General features: G+C 57.1%; 1 protein-coding gene across 1 annotated transcript in view; it reads right to left on the reverse strand.

Annotated features, from left to right (window-relative positions):
- Positions 1-10,239, reverse strand: part of PDGFRB (platelet derived growth factor receptor beta) — a 33,336-nt gene extending 23,097 nt beyond the window's left edge. The window contains exon 1 of the mRNA XM_071443361.1: positions 9,569-10,239. The gene's annotated coding sequence lies outside the window, so the exon portion shown is untranslated. The remainder of the gene's footprint in view (positions 1-9,568) is intronic.
- Between the last annotated feature and the right edge of the window lie 7,361 nt (positions 10,240-17,600).

The raw sequence follows: 17,600 nt of genomic DNA on the forward strand, positions 1-17,600 counted from the left end.
AGCCTGGCAGAGCAGAGCGGAGTTTGCAGCAGAGATGAGGAGAGCTGAGCCAATCCTGGGGCTGCTGGCTTTCCCAGCTGGCAAAGGAGTGTCCCAGGGCTGGCTGAGGTCAGACACTGCTGGAATCCTGTTTGAGCATCTCTAGCCCTGTGCTCTTGCAGGGAGGATGCAATAAAAGGGGTCACCCCAACATCCCAGAGCAGCACTGAGCACAGGGCTCTGATGTGATCCTGTGATCCCACAGACAGGACACGGGTGACAGGGCCAGAGCAGAGGTCAAACAGCACGGCCAGGGCCATGGCCAGGGCCACACCACGCCAGGACCAGATTCAAGTCTCATGATTCCCCATCCCATGACTGCACAGCTTTTCCAGAGCAGCCTGCTCCCATTTCTCCTGCATCCCAGATCTGATGACAGCTGAGCTTTCTCCTCTGCCCCCTCTCTCAGTCCCTCACTCAGCTCAGGGCTGGGGCTGATGCCTCTGTGGCTGATGAACTGGGACAGGAATTTCTGCAGCAGGAGCAGGGCAATGCCCAGGAGTTTGGATACAAGGATTGCTGTATCCAGCCTCTGCTGGGGATGGTACCACCTGAATTTAGGGAGCCACCCCTACTGTTCCTTGCGCCTCAGAGTGCCTTGCTAAGCAGCTCAAGCATCACCAGACCTTACTGATTCATTAATGTTCCCCCACTCCAGACCTCTCTCTTGCTTAAGAATGCTAGTAAGCCTAAAATGTCTTTACTAATGCCCAAAATATGCTGTGTGGGTTCAATCTTCTCTGTTCCTGGGTAACAAGGCAAGAATTTCCTCTGACTTTGCTCTGTGTGCCCTGCCATACTCTGAGCCCACTTTTTTGTGCAGTTGCTCCCTGAGTGTCTCCCAGCACCCTGGCAGAACACACACAGCAGCCACTGCTGGTCTGCATGGCCCTGGCAGAACACACATGGCAGCCACTGCTGGTCTGCACGGCCCTGCCCATCCCCAAGCATGGATCATGGGGGACAGGGCCATTTCAGCCCTGTAAACACCATAAACCACAGGAGAGGATGGGTTAGGAACACCAAGGATGTCCTCCCAGCCCACTGTCCTCCTCCCAGCCCACCTAGACCATGTTTCTTGCCCATCCACAGCCAGTGCCCTGTGCAGAACCAGTGTGTGTGTGTGGGGAGGGAGTCCCATAAGCACCCCCAGAGCTGTGGGAGCTGAGAACCAGCCTGCAGAGCTGGTGCACAGGGAGAGGGATGGCTCAGCATGCTGGGGAGTGGGAGAGCAGCCACAGCCACCCTGAGAGCCACCTTGGCCAGAGTTCTGCTGGAAATCAGGGTGCACAGCCCCCCTCAGCAAACTCTAGTTTGTATTTCCAGGGGCAATTCCTGCACCCATTGCCCACGTTGCTCTTCCCTCTGGCCAGGCTCTCACTGCTGCTCCTGTGGTGTTGGGCAGGGGTGCTGGATGCTGGCCCTGCCCACAAGGGCATCTTGAAGGAGCTCTCACACAGCTGCCAATCCTTTCCCTTCCTCTGGATTTCTATTTCTAGCCCCTTTCCTTGCAGGGCTGTGCTTCCAGGCGCTCCCACAATGCTTGATGGCCCCGCTGTCCTGCCAAACAGGCAAGGGACATCTGGTGCAAATTAGTGGGAAGTCAAATATACTTTATTTCTTCTCTGTCTAATCACATCTGAGTCATTAAGTGAGATCATGGGTGCCCATATGCAATAAAAAATTCCTTCTATGGATCCTCATGATCAATACCACTCCCAGCCAGGGAGCAAAGGCATTCCTGGCAGGAGGAGGGGGGACACCATGGGCACCATCCCCTGCTTTTGAAGGCAAAAAGCTCCCTCAGCAAAGGCTGATGACCCCTGAAACCCAAACCCTGCTTGTCCAGCAGTGAAACTCTTTGGCTTGTCTTGTTTTCCTCTGCCACGCTCCCTCTGGCCTCTGAAACTGCTTCTTTCCCACCCTTTAATCTAAATAAAACTGAGTGGTTGTTGGGTTTTTTTTTCCTTTGGCTGGAATTGTCCGGAGTTGCAACATCTCTCCTCTGGGGTCCCTTGGCTCCCATGACACCATGTTTACTCACAGGCCAGATTATCATCACAGAGCCCTTTTTCTTTTTCCCAGCAAAAGGCTGGGATTAGGCAGGGCACACACATGGGGAGCTTGTCATCCCAAGGCCCATAAACGGCTGCTGATAAAACACAGAGGTAGGAAATCTGAAACCGGACTGAGGAGCAGCAGGGCCGGGGAGTCCCTGCGTCCCACAGACCATCCCTGCCCCAGGATGAACACCTGGGGGCAAAACCCTCCTCACCTGGCCACCTGCCAGTGCCAAGGGGGCCCCAAAGCTTTCCCCAGACACTGTGAGACCGGGGGATGCTGAGAGCCTGGGTACCTGCTGGCAATGTGCTGGATCTGGGCGTGTTTCAGGCTGGGAGAGGTGAAGTTTTGCAAGCACAGGAAGTGTCATTAAGGCCAAAACCCTCTGAGTGGTTTTGTGAGAGCTCCTTGGCTGTGAAGATGTTATTAAAGCACAGCCTTGGTAGGGACTGAGCTCTTTAGGAGACAGGAGAAGCATGGGCAGATGCCACCTCTGGGATGAGCTGAGGGACGAGCCCAGGGACACTGTGCCCACAGGAGGGGTCAGCTCTCCTGCTGACCTCTGCATCAGGGAGCAGCTCTGACATGACCAAAGCCCCTGCCCAGGACCCCAGATTCTGGTCCCCAGCCCCAGTGGCATCTGGAGAACGTGGCTGTGTGGTCATGAGGGTCCTGCATGCAGCAGATGCCAGCACACGGGGTGGCACATCCAGCCTCCTCCAGGGCACCCTGACACGGGCTTTGACAGAAAGCTGGAAACGAGGACTGTGACCCTGAAGCAGGGGAGGGAGACTGCCAGGGGGGATGACAAGTCCACATGGAGCCCCAGCAAAGTGATTCAGCTGCCCTGGGGTCAGCCACGTGAGGAATGGGGTGGGGAGCCCCACACAGCCCTGTCTGAGCACGGCCATCCTCCCCCTCTGAGTGAGGGGGGACCACAATTTCCACCCCCAGAACCCAGCAAGTCTCCAGCCACGGGCTCTCCACAGCACTGTGAGGAACCAGCACAGAGGGACGTGGGACCAGGGCGAGCCCTGCACTCTCACCCATATCCCCTCCTCTCTCCCCCTCTGTTTTAAACCCATGGGAGACAGAGGAAACGAGTGACCCATTTAGTGCAAGTTCAGAATAAAAAGAAACATCTGTTTGGAGAGGTGCCAGTGTTATAAATAATCCCCCAGCCCCAGTGATGGTATCCATGGCCCTTTTGGCTGCGCATGCTCCCCTGCTTCCGCTGTCAGAGGAAAGGCCAGACCCCGTGGGCTGCTCCCCAGAGCCTGCAAGCCTGGCCTGGACTGTGGGAAAGCCCTGGGTGAGGACCAGGCTTCACCTGGGCCTGGGGAAGGAGGGAGGGGGCGCCCCTGGCACGTGCCAGGCAATGCCCAGCTGTCCCTTGCTGCATCCCCTGCTTCTCACCCAGGTCAGATCCTGCCCACCTCGGTCTCCCTGGGGCAGACAATGTGTGCCAGGGCCATGGGGGTGCTGGGGCTGGCTCATGGTGGTGCTGGCACTGCTCTGGGGTGGTGCTGGAGGCTGGGCAGTGTTTTGGAGCACAGCCCTAAGTCTGGCATCGTGCATGTCTGGGGATGCTCTTGGGTATGGGGAGCAGCCCTGTGCAGACTCAGGGCTCACCCCTTGTAGTGCAATGACCCCCCCAGGGAGGCACAAATGTGCCCCTTGGGAGCATTTCAGCCCTTCCCAGTGCTCTTTTCCAATAGGATGCTTTAAAATATCCAACACAGCCCAGCCAGGGCCATCCATGACAGTCCCATAATTTCTCTATTACCCATGACAGCAAAGACATTTTTGGGAGAACATACCACACTGCTTCACAAGCATGTGAGCAATGTCAATTATGAACATTGCTGCAGGGACCCAAACCAGGACCCACACATCTCCCTGCCTCCCCCTGGCCCCTCCAACTGGACAGCAAAGCCTTGGGGCTGGCTGAGTGACTCAGCTCTCCTACCCCTCCACCCCCAAACTGGCACATTTAGGGGTCCCAGCTCCTGGCCATGTCAGACTGGATGGGGGCTGTTTGCTGCTTCTCCCCACCAGAGCACAGAATGAGGGAAGCAGGGGACACAGAACAAAGATCAGGGATTATCTTGGCTTCTCATCCCTTGTCCTGGCATCCCCAGGGCTTTCCTCACTCGTGTTCCATGGCTGCCAGAAAGCCCTGTCTGTCTTCCCATGGTGATTCAAGGGAAGCTCTCTGCTGGTGTCTGCACAGGGAGGAGAGCAGTGCCCAGCCAGTCAGCACCTCCATCACCTGCTCACAGCCACTGACCCAGGGGGGCAGCTCTGGTGGGGCCAGGGCTGGAGCCAAAGGTCCCAGCTGGCTCTAATTAACCACTAATAAGCTGTGAAGGAAAAGCAACGGAGGCAGGATGAGAAAAAGAACCATCCTAAGTCCCAGTTGGATGTAGGGGCTTTGCAAAACCCCAGTAGCAAGCAGCGTGTTGAGGTCTTACCAGTCCAACACCCCAGGAAAGGCTGAGCAACCTGATCCTCTTGTGAGCATTTCCCTGAGATCTGCAGAGGAGGAGGAGATAATCTCCGTGGCTGCATCAGCTCCTCCCAGCTGCCTCCCAGGGACCCCAGCTAAATTGCTTTGTTCTGGGGGTTTTAGGCTCTCGTGGCTGGGATTAGGCACTCACCATCTCTGTGGTCAGGGCACCCTGTGCCTGTCTGTAGGAGCTGGAGAGGAGCCTGGCACTGTGGCCAGGGTGGGAAAGGATGGAGCCAGCCAGTGCTGGGTGTGAAGGGCAGAGGCTGCTTTCAGAGGGTTTTTTTGTCTGGCCCTGTTCTGGATTTCTGAGAGGGAGCAAAATGCAACTTCTGGTGCAGCTCTTGGTGCTGTGAGCTGATTCTGCCCCTTCCTGCATAGGCTCATGTGTGGGGCAGGAAGATCAGGATGGTGGCACTTGGCACCAGGACTGCAGAGATGGATAATCCCCTCCTGCATGCTCTGCCCAGGCAGTATAAGCCATTCTTGTCAACCTGCAGGCAGGGTTCTTTATAACTTCCCCTCTCAGTCACAAATCAGAAATCAGCTCCCCTCTGCACCCATGCTCTGCAAACAGCCCCTACCCCCAAAACCTGACAGAACCTCCAGAGGAGAAGCTGAGGCAGGACTTGGCACCAGCAGCTGCCAGCACCCCCTGCCCTCCCCCTAAGTGCAGCTTTTAAATGGGCACTGAGGACTGTTCCTGAATCAGACCATATTCTCCCAAACAGCTCCCAGGCTGGAGAAGGAAACTTGGCACTGCCTGTGGGCAGAGAGGAGGGGACCCTCTCGTGGTGCCTACAGCCCCGAGCAAAGCAGTGTTTCTGTTCTGCCACCATTGCTTGGCAAAGGCTGAAACCAAGGTGACTTCCAGTTTGGAAGAGGAGAATGAGCTTGCAGAGCACAGGCCTTGAAATGGTGCATTTTCTGCTGGCACTGGTTCAGACAAACCCACAAGCAAACATATTTTTTTGTATAAATAAGACAGTGTGTCTCGCCAGTTAAAGCAATTCAAACATGAATGTAGCAATTTAATTGGTGCCAATTGCTGGCTCTTGGTAGCATTAAGATTTCAGTCACAGCCTCTTTCACATGGGAGCTGGGCCGGAAGGGGGAAGGCAGAGGGCCTGGCAGGATGGGGCTGAGGAGCAGCACTGCCCATCTGCTGCTGCTTCAGGAGCATCACCCCTGTGCTGCCCAACCAGGCCCCTTCCAGAGCAGGAGAAGGTGCTCCATCTGTTTCCTGGTGCATTTCCAGGGTTGAGCAATCAGTGCAGTGCCCTGATACATCCCTGCATTCTCCAACCCCTTCCTGCCCCAGCTCCTGCACCCCACAGCTTCCCACCAGCTCCATCACACACTGGCTCTTGCTGAGCCCCAGGAAGAGTGCAGGATGGGTGTCAGTCATTCCTGGATGGATAAGCAGGTGCCCCTGCAGGCATGGCCTGGGGAGGACGAGTCCATCCATGGGTGCAGACAAACACCACACACTGCCCTGCCCTGGCTCTGCTGGCACCAGCCTTTCTGTGGGAGTTTTGTGAGCTCCCAGCTCCCTGCACAGGCTCCACACACCATGGTCCTCTTGTTCTGCAGGTTGTGGTTGCCAGGGAAGGTTGCACACACGGACCAGGGTATGCCACAGCCTGGTGTGCACCCAGGGATGCTGGCACAGCAGGGTGTGGGGGGCAGTCCATCACTGCACAGCTCCTGTGACCACACTGGGGGACAACTGGCCCAAGGGACCCCCGTGCTCAGCACATGAGCCATGCCAGCACCCCTCTGTGCCCCTGTCACAGCTGGGGCTGCTCTGTGCTCCCCGTGGGGCTGGAACGTGCTGCCCTTCCAGGAGGAGGTGTCTGAGTGGCAGCAGAACAGGACAGAGGTGAGCTTAGCTTGGGAACCCTCATTATGCAATGGGGGAGAGGAGGAGGAGGAGGAGGGGGAACACGACCCCTAAACCCAGCCTCGTTATGTCCAATTTGCCTGGCGGAGCAGAAGGAGCCTCCTGGAGCTGCTCCAGCCCCTCAGGAAACAATGCCCAGCCTGTACCCTCCCCCTGCAGCTCCTCTCCAGGGGATTTCTTTCCCTTGGTTAAAGTACAAACAAACAAACTCCACGAAGGGTTCAGCTCCAACCCTGCCTTGCAGGGATAGGACAGATCCAGCCAAGCCCACATGGTCCCAGCTCCTTCCAGCTCTGGGTCAAAGGCAGCCCCAGCTGCCAGGGCTCCCCCGGGGCTCAGCACGGCCCCTCTGCTCCCTGACCTCTGCCACTCCATCCCAGGAGGGGCCTTTGCTGCAGCCTGACACTGTGGACAGCACTGCAATCCCATCCCACTTCCCATCACACACCGAAGCCAAAGGAACCTTGAGGACCAGGCAGAGAAGTCCCTGCCTGGAGCCCCTGGCAGCAGCTGGACTTTTGGCCAAAGCCACGTCCAGCCACCATGTTCTTTTTGCATGGCATCACTCCCACAGCTGGAGAGAATTTCTTAATCTCAGCTTTCCTGTGGTGCTCACTGAGACAATCCTGTCTTGCTCTGCTCCTGCAGACAGGCTCAGTGCTCTCCTCTGCCTGAGGGTGTTGTTCTGAACACCTTGGAAATCCTGTCACACACCCATCAAAAATGAGGCTGAAAGAGATCATGGGGTCATTGTCCTGTTGCTGTGCCCATGTCTTCCCAGCCAGAGCTTTCCCTGGCATGTGCTTTGAGACTTGTGAGGCTGAAGGAACTCAGCCTTCTGTCTTTAAGCCTACAGATATTTCCCCTAAAAGCTCTTTTCACTCTGTGATGACTTTTGCTGTGCATGAAGACTGTGTGTCACCTTCCCACAACACCCAAGGAGCCCCATCAACCACTCTCCCAATCCTTTGCAGCTTCTTCTGGACTTCTCATCATCCTCACAGCTGTCCCTGAGCCCATCCACTCCATGTCTCTCCCTACTGAAGCACCTGGAACTGGGGAGGAGCTGCTCCCTCCACCCTGCCTCTCTGAGCTGCCTCCAGCCATGCATCTTCCAGCACATCCCTCAGGAGCAGCCTGAGTTTCCTGGCACCCTGCTGCAGTCTGGTTTGTGTCCCCTACAGCCACTCTGGATGGTTCTGGCCTCTGCTGGCGCTCTTGGGATCCCCCCACACTGCCATGCACACCCAGCTTGGTGCCTCCCCAGGGTGAGGATGTGTGCTCAGCCACCTGCAGGTGGTTCATGCGGGGATTGCACAGGACCAAGCCCAGGCCAGAGCCCTGCAGCACACCCCCAGATGTGCCCAGGACTGGACAATGAGCCATGGCTAACTCCTCCCAGCCTGCAGAACTGCAGCTGGCCCTGCTTGCTGCACACTGACCATGGCACCCCACACTGCCCGTCCTGGGCAGGGATGCAGGGGGTGATCCAGGGACAGGGACTTGGGTGGCTCTTGTCTCCTAGCTTGCTCTTCCTCCATGCTCCTGAGCTAGAGGAAGGGACAGCAGCTTTAGGAAGAGAGAAGAGCCCTGTGCATGCTGCAGTTGAGTTGCTGTGACTTGGTGCTTGCCCAAAACACTGATCCCTCCTGATGCACTGGCTGGTTCAGGGGTGTTTCCTGGGCTCAGGGACACTGCCCAGGGCTGGTGGCTGCCACAGCAGCCAGAGCACACCCAAGCTTGGGTGACATCCCTGTCAAGGAGTGACTCCAAGCCTCATGTCAGGGCTGCCAACCAGGGCAGCTGCCTGGCAGCTCCCCCTCCAAGCCAGCCTGGCCACGTCCTTGACACTGGATCACAGTGACCACATGAATCTCACTCCTTCCCCAAGAGCATGGGAGAACAAGCATCTTGTCCTGCAGGGTGCTGAGGGAAAAATGACCCTCCCAGCCACCCCTCAATGGTCTCTGGGAAGCACTGGGTCTCAACATTGCTAATCCTTGTCATCAGTGGGAGACCTTCTGAAAAGATTCGGGAATGCCAAGCCTCTGCCAGCACAGGGTTTGCACACCAGACCAATTACTTTAAGCTATTTGCCCATGCTTTAGAATAAACCCCACTTGCTCTGGAACCAGGATGGAGAAGCACAACATCCCTGTCCACCACAAATCCTGTTTTGAATGACTCCCAGTGGGCAGGTGAGTGCAGGAGCTGGATACTCTGAGCCCACTGTGAGCACCAAAGCCCTGCAGGTCATGCTCACCCCTGTCCCTGGGCTGTCAGAGCCTCACTGCAGACCAGCTCTGCCCTGCTGGAGGCCCTCAGCTCTTGTGCTTTCAGGACAGCAGGGTAGTTGCCCACATCCCTGCCTAGTAGGGTTTTACCAAGCTCTGCCCTCTCCAGTGCACAGCACTCCCAGGCACAGACCCTGGGCAGGGCTGGCAGATGTCCCTCTGCATGGCCCACAGGCACAGGAGCCCTGCCATGGCACAGACAGAGGTGACACGGTCCCTGGAGCAGCCTGCAGTTAGGGATGGCCATGGGTGTGTCTGGACAGGCTGGCAGTGGGGTGACACTGCTCTGCATTCACACCTCTGGAGGATATCTCACTGGGCACGGTGAGGAGCCTCTTCCCCATGCACAGCCCAGCCCTCCCACCAGCCTGCAGAGCCAGGGAGAAGCAGAGATCACCCGGGCCCTCCTCCTGCTGCAGTGGGGTCCCTGCTCCCTGTCCTACAGCCACAGCATCCCCCTGCTCCTCTCAGCTGTCCCCATCCAGGACTCTCTGAGAGTTAATGCCATGTTCTTTCCCACGGGATGCCACAGAATTCAGCTGCTTCCCACCAAACACCCTCTCCCCAGAGCTGGGTGGGTGTTTTGTGCTGCCAACCCCTGGGAGGGGAGCAAAGCCCCTTCCCAGCAGCCGGGCTGGCTCAGGGACAGGCGGACAGGCTCCTTCGGGGCTGTACCAGCTCCAACACGGCGTTTCCCAGCTGGAGAGGCAGAGCTGGCCAGGAGGGCGAGCCAGCCCCCGGCTGGGCGACACGAGAGCTTACCTTGAGCAGGGTCCCTCCAGCCGCACGTCCCAAGGGAAGGCTCCGAAATTCCTTCCTCTGCTCCGAGCTCTCCCTCTCTGCTGCCGGCTGAGGCTCTCCGTGCCCTCTCAGTCTGCCCCAGCTGGCAAGGCTTTTCCACTTAAAGGCGAAAGAGAGGGAAAGAACGAAATGAAGTGGAAGGGAGGAGGGGGGGGAAAAAAAAATAAAATAAAATCAAAAGGAGAGACAAGGCTGTGCCAAGGCTGGGCTGCAGCCAAGCCCCTGCTCTGCTCCTCTAGTGCATCTCACAGTGCCCTGAGCAGCCCCCAGCCCAGCTGGGAGGGGGTTCTGCCTGCTCGGACCCGGGGCCGAGGATGTGCACGCGTGTGTGCGTGCGTGTATAAATAAAAGAGACCTCGGGAGGAGGAGAAGGGGGGAGGCTGCTTCGCCAATGAGGAGCGGAGCTCCTCCGACTTCCTCCCTCCACCCTCTGTGGGGACCCTTTGCGGAGCACAACTTGCGATTAACGCCCGGCAGACGAGGGTGATGGGTGAAAAAAAAATTTTTAAAAGGTGGAGAAGCCAAAGTGGCTGCAAAGAGAGGGGAGCTGTGCTGCGGGCTGCGATGGGGCGAGCGCTGAGGGCCCAGACCAGGGAACAAAAGGAGCCCGGACCAGCCCGACTATCGCCTCCTTAAACCGCAGGGAAGGAGCTGCTCTCTCCCTGTGTCTGCTTTCAATTCTGGCCTTTTTCCCTGTTTTCTTTTTCTTTTATTTTCTTTCTCTTTTTTCCCCTCAAGCCCCCCCTCCCGTTTTCTTTTTTTTTTTTTTTTCCCCTTTCTCAGGATATGAGGGGATGTTTAGAAAATCCACTGCCCACGCCAGCAGCTGACTCATGTTTTTATTAAAGAAGGCCTGCAGTGAACTGACTCCGTGTGCTCCCCCAGATGCCTCCCTGTGCTGGGCTCTGCAGCTCCTGGCCCCTGACCCCGACTGGCCACTGCCCCTTGGGGACCACCAACGCACCCTTGCAACTTTTCTTCTTCTTTGGAAAGGGGGATAAAAGGTCTTCTGCAACTGGGATGCTGCAGCAGAGGGTGGGTTTGCCTGGGGATTTGGGGCTGTTGGGCACAGAGCTGGAGAGGTGGCATCATCTCAGATGTCCTACACCCCTACTGCCCTGGGGGGATGGAATCCAGGTGATGAACCAGCTATAAATCCTCCCAGCATCTTAATGAGTTTAAATCAAGTTTCTGAGAAACTTTCAGTAGGCAGAACATGATCATGTGTCCAGAGAGGTTTTGGTTTTTTTTTCAATTTGTTTTAGCACTGTAACAAGGGACAGGATAAAAACTGCCTTTTGATCCATCAGTTCTTGCCACTGTTTTCATCTTTTGGATGCTAAAGGGTGGTCAGGCATTGGAACAGGCTGCAGAGAGAAGTGATGGAATCACCATCCCTGGAACTGTTCAAAAATGTCTAGATGTGGCACTTGGGGACATGGTTTAGTGGTGAAGATGGCAGTGGTGGGTTGGAATCTATGATCTTAACCATTCTGTGTTTCTCTCTGATCCAAACAAGAAATAGTGCAAAACTGCATTGGCTATCCTGAAAAGATACCTGTCAATCTTTCTTTAATTTTCCTTTCTAAGAATTTAAAAGCCCCCCCCCATAATGACAACACTGCTGAAATCTGTATTTCTGCCTTTTTTGCAAGGCAGACTCATCCCCTCCTGATTCCCTGGCCGGACCAGCCCAAGAGATTTGCTGCTTATCTGACATTATCTCCATGTTTTCTTTGTATCTATGGAAAACCAAAGGGGAGGTGTTTATTCTGTGCAGCTGTGGAGGCTGAGGAGAGCCAGGCTGCAGCACCCAGGTTATCCCTGCGTGCCACTCATGGCATGGGGCTGCAGTGCCTGGCAGCAGGACAGCTGCAGGAGGGATGCAGCCCTGGCTTGGATGGATTCCCCCAGCTCCAGACCTGGTGGTGGCCTTGTGTCAGAGCCCTGTCACCCCCCTGTGCAGAAATGGAGCCAGTGAGCCTGAGAGCAGCTTGTGAGGGGAGCAGGAGGCAGAGGGGACGTGCTGTGCACATGGCTCTTCCCAGGGCTTCTCCCAAGGGACAAAAAGATGTGTCTGGTGGATCCATGTGTGGAGACCTAAGGGCTGCTGGGAATTGCTCAGCAGAGTTATTTCCTGGCAGTGTCCCTGCTCTGAGGACGTGACTGCTCCAGGCAGAGTGGGAGAGGGAGAAACTCACTGGTGCAATCCTGCTGGGCCCCTTGCACTGGGGATGGGCTACCTGGGATGAGCAGGGGGTGGAAAAGCTGCCACAGACCATGCTTGAGGGCAGAGCATCCTGAGCCTGAAGTGGGACATATTTCCCCCTCTGTCCTTTGCAAACAGATGGCCCCAATACCCACTCCAGGCTGGGACCAGGAAGAATCTGGCAAACAAAACCTCCCAGTCTGCAAAGGCCAGGATTCATTGTTCGGGGATGCTGAGAGAGCCCTGGGGAGCCCAAAGCATCCCGGCAAGCACACGTCAGCCCACTCTGAGCATCCCGAGGGAGCATCCACAGCCGCACACTTTGTTTAGGAACAGCACGCTGGGGTTACGGCAGCTCCTGGGAAAGGCCAGCTCAGAGGAAGCACCAAAGCCAGAGGAACTCGCCTGTGCAAGTGTGTGGGTGGAGGGCAGCAGCTCTGCTGCTTTGGCCTCATCAGCCCTTCACTGCTCACCTCTATTTTTGGTGCTTCGTGGTGCTGCAGGACCCAGTGGTCCCCCTGGGGCTGGGACAGCTGCGGTGTGGGATGCCAGACCCCTCTCAGCTGAGATTTCCAGCCTCAATGAACATTGTTAAGTGATAATGGGGGCTTGGGGTCATGTTGTGCAGCATCTCTGGTAGTGCAGTGGCTGGTAGGGAAACCAGCCACTGAGACAGACATTCCAGGGTATTTGTTCTGCTCTGGCATCACATGGATCAAAGCAGCTCTCTGTGCTCCTGCCCCATCCCAGGCAGAGCTGGGACCCAGAGAAAAGCCCATATCCCAAGCCTGGCATAAAGGAGAGAGACCTGAGCCAGGTAGCCAAGACAATGGTGGAAACAGCCATGCTGGAGCCAGCAACAGGTACCATGCACCAGCTGGTGACAGGCAGGTATGAAAGAAGCAGCAGATGTTGTCCTACCCCACTTCTCTGAAGGTTTGATGAGGGCCAGATTTGCTCCAGCTTCAGGTTTTCAGAGCCTCTATCAATTCCAAGTCAGCCCAGGAATTTCAGCATTGCTCTGAAGTGGTGTCAAGCCACAGACCACATGAGAGGAGTGGTGGGTGCCAGGGAGCACAGCCCCACATCTGGGCAGCACATCTGGCATGGCAGCTGCCAGCACATGCTCCTGGCTGCATCCAGCTCCTGCAGGGCTCTGCACTGAGGCTTCATCCAGCGTCTCTAAAGCTGCACCCTGGTGTCCAGAGGAGCCTGTACCCTGTGTGTGTGGTCCTGCTGGGACTGGGTGGGTGACACCAGTGCCCAGGGAGGAAGGGGAGGCAGAAAGTGCTGGGCTTCTTCCAAAGTGAGTGTATGCCCAAGCATAACATGATGGGGAGCACCCTGGGGAGTATCCTGCAGCATTCCCCAGCACTGGGAACACTCCTGCAGCATTGGAAACCCTGGCCATGGACACCACAGGGTGCCAGTGGTGCCAGGAGGTAACTCTGGGCTGTACACATGGATGGTGCTGGCCCCTTGCCTACACCCCTGGGCTGGGGCACTTGGAGGAGGCAGCAGCCAGAGGACGATGTTATCCTGCTCCTTTCCCCACCTCGGGGCCATTCCGACCCCGTCCCACGCACTCCTCCTCACCCCCAGCACGAACCTTGGTATGAAATGTGCTCGGCAGAGCCCCGGGAGGCAGCGGCAGCTCCTGGGTGAATACTAATAGCGGTGCCTCCGCTCGCCCCAGCCTTTCCCACACATCTGCAGCCACTTAACGTGGGAATCGTTAACCCTCTGCTTGCCCCGTGCCCGGAACACAGCCAAGGAGGGAAACCAGGATGCTCCCCACCAGAGCAGGGGGAATCACACCCCCTCCCCACTGAGAGCAGGGCCCACACGGGCTGGGGAGTGATGAGGGCTGCCAGCAGTGTCCCTGTCCCCGGTGCCCTCTTGAGAATACTCAGTTTGTGGCATTTGCATTGGCCAAGAAAGCTGATCCAGACCCCAAAGAGGATCAGTGAGCCCTGGATGGGGAGAGGGGAGCTGTGTGGCAGCGCTGGTGGCACATCCACTCGGGCTGTCCTGGTCCCTCTCTCTGGGGACCAGCTCTGCAGACCCTCCTCGGCATGGGGACACAAGTGACAGCACAGGGGTGGTTCAGGCATGTGGGGAGAACCAAAGGCCACACACAAGTCTGTAGGGGGGCTGAGGGAGATGAGGCAGGGGTTGTCCTCTGCAAGAGGGTTGCACTGATGTCTCCATTGCCAGAGAGGAGGGGTCACTCTTGGGGCATTCAGGAGCTAGGGAATGACTGCAAGGTCCTGGCTGGACTGGGATGGGAGTGGGGCCGTGCACTCTGGGATATGCTGGTCTGAAGCCACAGATTTGCCTTTGGGAGCAATAGGAGGTGGAGTATTGAATAGCAATAGGAGGGGAGGTGGTGGAGGAAAAGACTGTGGGGGAAAAGGGGAGCAAGGAGAGACATCTACTTGACTCTCTGTGGGCATCTCCTGCTCCTGCAGAAACCATGGTGGGGTCCAGAGCAAGTTGGGGGACAAGGCAGGACTTGGTTTCCCATACTGAGTGCCTCCTCCACGGGAGCAGGAGCTGATGGGATGGTGTCCCTGCTCCATCTGGGATAGCTGCGTGCAGCCTGGCCCCAGGGACCTCCCAGCCCTCCTCCTTCCAGGAGATGGCATCACTCGATCACGGATAGCAGCACCGAGCCCAAGGGAGCAGCCAGGGAGCCCTGACTGCTCTCCCTCTCCTCCATCTGCCTGGTTTCTACCAGGAGTACCCGGTCTGAAGGACTAGGGGTGGTCCCCAGCTTGGGTGCATTTCTGGGGGTCTCTAGGATGGATGGAGGGGGTACTGCCACCTGCTCTCACCCAGCTGGGGACCCCCAGGGGCTCTGTCATCTGCTCACCCATGGGACCCCAGCGCAGGTGGCATTCTGAGGCACTGAGGGTCCCCCTCAGCACCCTTCAGACCCCTCTGAGCAGCTGAGATGCTCCTTGGGGAGCCCATGAAGGCCTCCTCATCCAGCTCCTCCCCAGCATAAACTTCACCACCAGTAGTAAATGGGTCAAAGAAAGGAAGAAGAGGGAAGTTATTGTTGGTGGATCTTTATGGCCTAATTGTCCTCCCCTTTGCCCACACTGAGGGAGATCATGCCCAGCTGTCAGTGGGCACCTGGCCATGCTGTGCCCTGCCCAGCCTGGGGAGGATGCAGGTGTGGGTTGCTGCCCCAGACCTCTGAGCCCCCCAGTCCCCAGCAGCTGCCTGAGCCCTTGGCATTGGCCCCATAGACTGGGAAAAGACAAGGGGGGCCTGGGCTCCCTGTCCTGCCTTTAGGAAACAGCCAGTGGCAGGAAGAACCCAATCCCTAAAAAACACAGCCACCCCTGGGGTGGGACCCAAGAGCCACCTGTGCTCCTCTGTACCTCCCACCATCTGCGCAGGGGAGATTTTCTTCTTGTTTTCCCCCACTTCCTGAGCATCTTTGCTGATGGGAGGAAGAGGAGGAGTAGGGTGGCCTTGACTCTCTAGTTTGCACAGAGCCATGGCTGTCCTGAGATCTTGGGAAAAATCCAGGATAGATGGGCTTATATGGCACATCAAGCAATGTGAGCTGAGTGATGAGCTGAGATCATCACTGGGTGGGATGGTCATGACAGCCACCTTTGTCACGAGGGAGGGACCAGGGACAAGGCTGAGCAAGGGGTTGGGGACCCTGGGATGCTGCAAAGTGCTCACCTCTCCTGGTGCCTCCAGCCATGCCGGGTTTGGGGGGACAGAACCCAAGTGATGCCAGCTCTGGGAGTGACTTCCCATTGCTGGGGGCTTACCCTTCTCTGTCCTCATAACCAGACCCCTCACCTCCTATCCCTGTCCCCTCCATCTCATCCTGGCACCCACCCTTGCAGGAAGGGGATGTAGCACAGGGGAATATGTGCACCCAGTTTCAGGTAGAACTGGGGCTAGACCAATGGGATGAGGTTCTTGGGACTGACACAGACCACTGAGGGTCCAGAGCTCCACGACAGATGTTTTATCCTCTCCTCTCAATGTCGTCTTTATTTTTTTTTCCCCTGTTTCCTATTGTCAAATTCCAGGCAGTTTTGCTCCCAAGAGGGTGAGGATCATCCTTGCCCTGCTCACATTTATAGCAGGAGAGGGGGCTGGTGCAGAGAAAAGGACAGAGGTGCCTTGAGGAAGAGGCAAAACACCCTCCTGAAACCTCTATAGACTGCTTCTGACTGAGGAGAAAAAAACAGCCTGTAAATGACAGCTGTGGCTGCAGTGGTGGCCAGTGCAGCTGGAGTGTGACACTGGCAGGGAGGGGGACAGCAGTGGGGCCGAGGGTCCTGGCTGCCAGTGGTGGGGGTCTCTGGGCAGTGTGTCACCCATTAGGTCTCTGGGCAGTGTGTCACTCAGGGGGTCTCTAGGCAGTGTGTCACCCAGGGGTCTCTGGGCAGTGTGTCACTCAGGGGGTCTCTGGGCAGTGTGTCACCCATTGGGTCTCTGGGCAGTGTGTCACTCAGGGGTCTCTGGGCAGTGTGTCACCCATTGGGTCTCTGGGCAGTGTGTCACTCAGGGGGTCTCTGGGCAGTGTGTCACTCAGGGGTCTCTGGGCAGTGTGTCACCCATGGGGTCTCTGGGCAGTGCGTCACTCAGGGGGTCTCTGGGCAGTGTGTCACCCATTGGGTCTCTGGGCAGTGTGTCACCCATGGGGTCTCTGGGCAGTGTGTCACTCAGGGGGTCTCTGGGCAGTGTGTCACCCATGGGGTCTCTGGGCAGTGTGTCACTCAGGGGTCTCTGGGCAGTGTGTCACCCATGGGGTCTCTGGGCAGTGTGTCACCCATGGGGTCTCTGGGCAGTGTGTCACTCAGGGGTCTCTGGGCAGTGTGTCACTCAGGGGGTCTCTGGGCAGTGTGTCACCCATTGGGTCTCTGGGCAGTGTGTCACTCAGGGGGTCTCTGGGCAGTGTGTCACTCAGGGGTCTCTGGGCAGTGTGTCACCCACAGGTCTCTGGGCAGTGTGTCACCCAGCCCCTCTGGAGTGCAGGTGTGTCTGGCCTGACAGGTGACGAGTGGGTGATCTCTGCTGGGGTGTTTGCGGCTGGCACCTCCCACCTTGCAGGCAGACAGAGCTTCACAGGTGTCCCCTTTCTGCTTGATTTTCTCTATCACCAACATATGGGGATGGTTTTGCTTTCTTAGGAGAGAAAGCAGGTGGGCAGCTCCTCTTGCTGTAAAGAGGAGCTTTGCAAGACTGTGAGCCCCTTGGAGATGTGTCAGCGCAGGTACTCCCAGCAATGGCCATGGTGTCCATTCCCCCTGCACACGGAGTCTGCCCATCTGTCCTGCTCCCTGAGGCTGGGCTGAGCTTTGCTCTCAGGATTGGAGGGGTGGGCTTGCCCTGGGATGAAGGAAATGCAGACCCAGAGCCTCCACCAGCCCCTCTTTTCCAAAGAGGCAGATGCTGCTGCTGGGCACAGGAAAATGCCATTCAGAGCAAGAACTTGGTGTCCTCCAATGTAGGGACAGGGCAGGTGACGTGGGCCAGCTTGTCCCCTCGCGCAGCCAGCTTTTAATCCCAAGGTATCCTGTTCCTGGGGTATGGATGGTGGTGGGGTCCCTTGGGGCATCCTCACGGGACTCCTGCTGCACCTTAATGTCCCCAAAGCCAGCTACTACAAAGGGACCACGTCCTGTGGCATGGGCACGGTTGTGGGGTGGTGACAGAGGGGCTGGGGGGTCCTCCCTGGGGTCACCTCATCCTCCTTGCAGCCAGAGTGGGAAGCTTGAACTCGTCCCCCTCACCCGCTGGGGT

The sequence above is a fragment of the Agelaius tricolor genome, unplaced genomic scaffold (assembly GCF_023055355.1).
Source record: "Agelaius tricolor isolate 1412-34295 unplaced genomic scaffold, bAgeTri1.0.p SCAF_18, whole genome shotgun sequence".
In the NCBI taxonomy this organism is placed as follows: domain Eukaryota; kingdom Metazoa; phylum Chordata; class Aves; order Passeriformes; family Icteridae; genus Agelaius; species Agelaius tricolor.